Here is a 6,109-nt window from a genome sequence, read left to right as displayed (position 1 = left end):
TTCGAGTTATTTAACCTGAGTTTCTATAAGAAATAAATAATATGCAACTTTGACAGATTTTGTATTTCAAATTAGGTATCATAAATTTTAATTGGCAAAAAAGGTGACGATTGAAAAGTAGATACACATTTTCGTTTGGAATGATTTTTCAATCGTCATTCGTCGGATATGTTATGACTTATGACATGAGGTTCTTATAGGGGTAAATAATATACACATAACACATTATAAAGTTACTTATTTATTACTCAGGTAAAATCTATCTGGTAAATCAGGCCTTACATTGCTGCATTGAAAGTAAACGTTGAAAGTAAACAACACACATAGTATATTATATTTTATTCTTAAATTAAATACATATCATAAAATATCATAATACTTTTGGGAGTGCCTCCGCTGCCGGCGCCGGCACCCAAAAATATCAGTAATGGGAACTATGGTAAGTATACTGCCGGCAGCCGAGATATAAAACAACGACTGCCGGCGCTGGCACTCAAAATGGGAGCCGGTGATAATGCATAAAGCGCTAGGTTCCAGTGCCGATACACAAATTTGAAAAAGAAATTATAATTATAATCTCAATTTATATATTCGACTTTTAAAGTTGAAGTTTTGGTACCTATTTGTTCGGCTGTGGATATTTTAGTGTTTTGTGATGCATTTTCTAGCTTAGCTTTACCTTAGCTGTCGTTTTTCAGCTACCAAAAAGTAAGATTTTGCACCACAGCTACAGTTATAAACTCCGTGGTATACTTCCGAAGGTCCGTACTGAACAGAACTTCAGATTTCTTATACATGTTAGAGAGTTTCAGCGTTGTTTAAAGAAGCAAAGATATTGTCTTTAAATGCTACTAGGGTTGTTGAGGAAGTGATTATGAGGAAGAGGAGGAGGAAGAGGAATTGTCACGCGCAAATTTTGAGGATGCGGATGAGGAAGAGGATATTTTATGAGGAAGAGGATGCGGATGAGGAAGCGGAAGAGGAAGCGGATGAGGAAGAGGAAGATAGAAAATTATAAATACTAGCGGACCCAACCCAAACTTTTGTCCTGTCTGTACTTTGTACATAACGTACTAGGTACATACATTACACAAAAAATAATTAAAAGGGCATTTTCCAGTGAACCAAACTATGAATCTAAATTCTAAACCATTCTCAAAACACACACAATAAAGAATCATCAAAATCAGTCTAGCAATAAGGGCCGCGCTACATCGGAATGACAGCGGCGAGGCGAGCCGAGGGTTGCAAAATTACGTAATTTTACCGAAAACGCTGGTAAAATACGCGTATTTTACGGTAATTTATATATATTACGGTAAAATTACCGGCTACGTATGTATGCCAAAAGTATAGCGGGGGGTGAGAAGAGCGTGTAGTTGCAAGTTGCAACTTGCAACATACTTACGTTCGGCGGGGCTAAAATTTGAAGAATCATGATATGAATCATAATATGATTCATTTTTCTAAAATCGCAAAATGCAACTCTGCTTGCAATTGTTTTGACTGACTGCACTATACGTGCATTTAGTAAATTATGCCACGAAATCAAGCAAAAGTGTGGGATTATTTCCAAGTGCTAAGTGAACATGACAAAAGGAAACATGTGATGTGTATATTTTGTAATACGGAGTACAAAAATGCTAATGCTACTCGGATGACAGAACATTTTGAGAAGTGTAAAAAGTGTCCTAATGATGTTAAATTATTATTTATTAGTTATTTTTGCATAATAGTCATACGTTCAATGCCTTGGTAGTTATCCAGTTCATGAGAAATGAATTTACAGAACATAAGATTATTAAGTCTTATGTTTTCACCAACTTCAGTAATATTTGTCTGGACATATACATTTTGACTATTTCTTTTTTAAAGAAGACTGCAATTATTACTAACTAAAAAGGTAAAATACGATTTAACTCTTGTTAAATTGAATTTTACCCAATTTTACCGTAATTTACGTAATTTATTTATATTTTACGTAAAATATGGTAAAAAACCGAATTTTACGAAAGTAATATTACCGCTTTACATCCCTCGGAGCGCTTTCAGTGTCATATATATATGACTAGCTGTTGCCCGCGACTTCATCCGCGTTAACATAGTATAATAACAAAGATAGTTTTCTCCTTTTTGTTTTTGAGGTTCCTTATACAAAGGGTAAAAACGGACCCTATTTAAGCAAACGTTAAACGCAAACGTCAATAAACTTTCATGTTTCTAACTCAAGAAATGACGGACTTTCATTGCAACTTTCCACCCCTATTTCACCCCCTTGGGGGTAGAATTTTCAAAAACGCTTAAACACGTATCCAATCATTTTTTATCAGTAACCCAAACATAAAATTTTATGTTTCTAACTCAAGAAATAACGGAGTTTCATTCAAACTTTCAACCCCAATTTCACCCCGTTGGGGGTAAAATTTCCAAAAACGCTTAAATACGTATCCATTCATTTTTAATCAGTAACCCAAAAATAAAGTTTCATGTTTCTAACTCAAGAAATGACGGACTTTCATTAAAACTTTCAACCCTTATTTCACCCCCTTCGGGGTAAAATTTTCAAAATTCCTTCCTTAGTGGGTGTCTACTTAATAAAACAACCCTACTCACCAAATTTCGTGGCTGTAACTTTTACAGTTTTTGCTCAGCGATGATGAATCAGTCAGTCAGTCAGTCAGGACATGTAATTTTATAAGTATAAGATTTTAAACTTTATCTTCATTATTGTAATACATAGTACCGCTTGAGAAGTCTACGGCCGCCCGTGGCCGCTGTACTATGTATTACAAAAATGAAGATAAAGTTTAAAATCTTATGACACTGAAAGTGCTCGCGTCGCCGCTGCCATTCTGGTGTGTCGCGGCCCTTAGGCTGTTTAGACACACGCGGCGGCGCCGCTGCAATACTCATCTTTGCCCTCAGGGAGAAACCACACGGGTGCGGTGCGGCACCGCTCCGGCGCCGCGCCGCCGCGCCAGAGCGTGATTGGATACGCGACGCGCATGCGCAGTGTAATTCCTCATAAATTCCTCTTAAATTTTGAGGAAGCGATAGCGGAAGAGGAATTTTTATTTTTATTTATGAGGAATGCGGTAACGGTTGAGGAACCCAAAATATTGCGGAACTTCCTCATTATGAGGAAGCGGAATAGGAATCCTCAGCAACCCTAAATGCTACTATGCAGATCACATTTATCAGCATCTTCATCATCACCACCATTAACCCATCCAAGATTCAAGCCCCATACGAGCACCGGTGATCGCGACAACAATAGAATACAATAGCATTTCCGAGAATCCCCGATCGAAGGATTCAAATAATTATGCATCCTTACAATTATTATGACCTTATTATTTGTACTTTTCATAGTCATTTAGCTCAAGTCTGATGTTTTTGATCATTATTCTGTTTGACAAGCGATGTTTGCCGAATAGGCGCCGGCAGCCTATTCGGCAAACTTTGGAGTTCGGAAAACGGCGCCGGCAGCGGAGGCACTCCCTAATACTTTTTATTATAATCATTTTAACCGACTTTAAGGACGTGGTTAGACGTTCGGCTGTGGATATAATATTTTTTATGTATGTTCAACGATTACTCCGCCGTGCCGTTTGTGAACCGATTTGAAGGTAATATTATACTTAAATGAACTAAAAAGTATTAAATAAATATTTCTGTTCTCAATCTTCATAATTTTGAAGTCGGTACCAGTCATATTAAGTATAATATAAGTTGCAGTTATACCTATTCTGTCAGAGAACTGTCTATTATATTATTGAAAGCTGCAGTATTAGCCCGGCCGCACATTGTCCGAATTCTGATCAGAAACAGTTGAATTTCGCCGGACCGCCACCCCGCACACTATCCGAAATATCCTTCCGGCGAGTTCGAGCTCACTGGGCTCCGTACAAAATGTAAGAAACAGCGCGGACGTTCAACTGTTTCGTATCAGAAATTTCGGACAATGTGCGGCCGGGCTTAGATTCAAGTGACTGATCTGTGAAACCTTGATTTTATACTAGGTATGTCAAAAGATAATTATTACTTAAAAATAATCGTTAAAATAAGATAATATGTCCTTTTTAAGGTGATAAATATAAAGGTAAATGATTTTTATTTTAGTTTTATGTTATTGTAAAATATCGATAAGCGTATCGATAAATTTGATTCAAGCACTAGCGTATATGTAAAAAAATTTAATGACAAATTTTTCTTCAAAATTGTGTAATATAAGAACAATAGTAACTTTAGTTACGCAAAATATGAAAGTAAAAGGGAGGATTCACAATATTTTATTTGAAATAGAGAGCTAAAGACAGAATAGAGCAAAAATAAACACATCGTAGCAATTAGGACATGAAGATTAATTACGTGTGAAATGTATATTTTTCGGGATTATTCCTATGATTTACACTGCAATCACTCACAGCACAAGTTATTATTGTTATATATAATAGTATTTGTTGAAAATAACATACGATTTAAATAATAAATTGCAAATACCGAAAGGGCATAAAAACGATTAACGACTTTTGACGACCTGTCAAATAAAAGTTGTTACAATTTTCATTAGACTGCCTCTCTCTTTTCATCTTGTTATAATTCCATAAAGGATTTTCTTCTCTCTCGCACTCTTTGTTGGTCCATGCATTATAAGTTTATGGTAGAGACCATTATGCCGCGTCCACTTATAAAAGTCAATGGTCACCAGTCACCACTCGAATGTCATTTTTACTTTTTTGTGGAATTTTGAAACAGGCTACAGCACATTATACAGTCCATCCAAACATAGACGCAAACTCGCATTGCAATTTGCAGCAGCTGCAAATTGCAATGCAGCTATCTATGATGGATATAAAATTATTTAATATATCTCAGCAGAGGGGCCATCATTCGCCTGGTGCATAAGGCTGCGTTTCCACTGAAGCGGAGCGGAGCTTAGCGGTGCCCGAATTGATCAATCGTGCTATTCCAGCGGAATGACAGCGAAGCGGAGCGAAGATTTCGAGCATGGTGATTGGTCAATTCGGCACCGCTAAGCTCCGCTCCGCTTCAGTGGAAACGCAGCCTTAGGCTGCGTCCCCATCAGACACGGCGCGGCGCCGGCACCGTGTTACGGCACGACGCCGCCACCGTGATACGGTACGGCGCCGCACCGTTTCACGGTGCCGCGTACGGTGCGTCCCTATTCAGTCGATATTTGCGCTCGAATGAGATTGTTTGTCCTGGAAGCCAATTCTCAGAACGTGAGAAAATCTCACCTTCGAAAAAAATTCCCAATTATGAGATTTTTACGAACGTAACACAGTTTGTGTATTCTCAAAACTTCACATTCGAGATATTCCGTGCAAAGATCGCTCGAGTCGAACGAGTAGGACCGGTTATTTCTACGATGGCGGAATTCGTACACCAATTTACACTCCTATTGGTGGATAGACGTTCGATTGGAAACCGGTTTCTGCACGATACAATTTGTTGCTGTGAGTTTGTGTATTCTCAGAACTTCACACTAGAAATGTTTCATGTAAAGATCGCTCGAGTCATACGAGTGCTAGGGACCGGTAGATGTCGGAATTCGTACACAAATTCGCCCTCTTATTGGTGGATATGTAGCAAAGAAGTACAAAATTTCGTACTTACTTGTGTTTCTTTTGCGATATTATAACTTACTAATTATAAGTTAATGTGTTTAAACTTTAAAAGAAACTATTTATAATTTCGTTAAATTAAAATATAGCTGAATTAGACTAAGTACATGTTTTTTATCAGAACTTTTGTTCTATTATATTGTATACTGTATACATCTATATATATAAAAATAGATTTCCAATTGTGTTAGTAACGCTAAAACTCAAAAACGGCTGAACGGATTGGGCTAATTTTAGTCTCAAAATATTCGTAGAAGTCCAGGGAAGGTTTGAAAGTGACACGTAGTTCACCGGGACAGCTACTTTTTGGATAATTACGTTTATCATAATATGTTGATGACAAGTAAGTACATCTTATCTTCTTATAGTATATAAAATTCTCGTGTCATAATGTTAGTTACCTTACTCCTCCGAAACGGTTTTACTGATTTTTACCAAAACCGCCAGCGGCCACGACCGGC

Source organism: Aricia agestis, chromosome 16, assembly GCF_905147365.1.
Source record: "Aricia agestis chromosome 16, ilAriAges1.1, whole genome shotgun sequence".
Taxonomy (NCBI): domain Eukaryota; kingdom Metazoa; phylum Arthropoda; class Insecta; order Lepidoptera; family Lycaenidae; genus Aricia; species Aricia agestis.
This window is presented reverse-complemented; position numbering follows the sequence as displayed.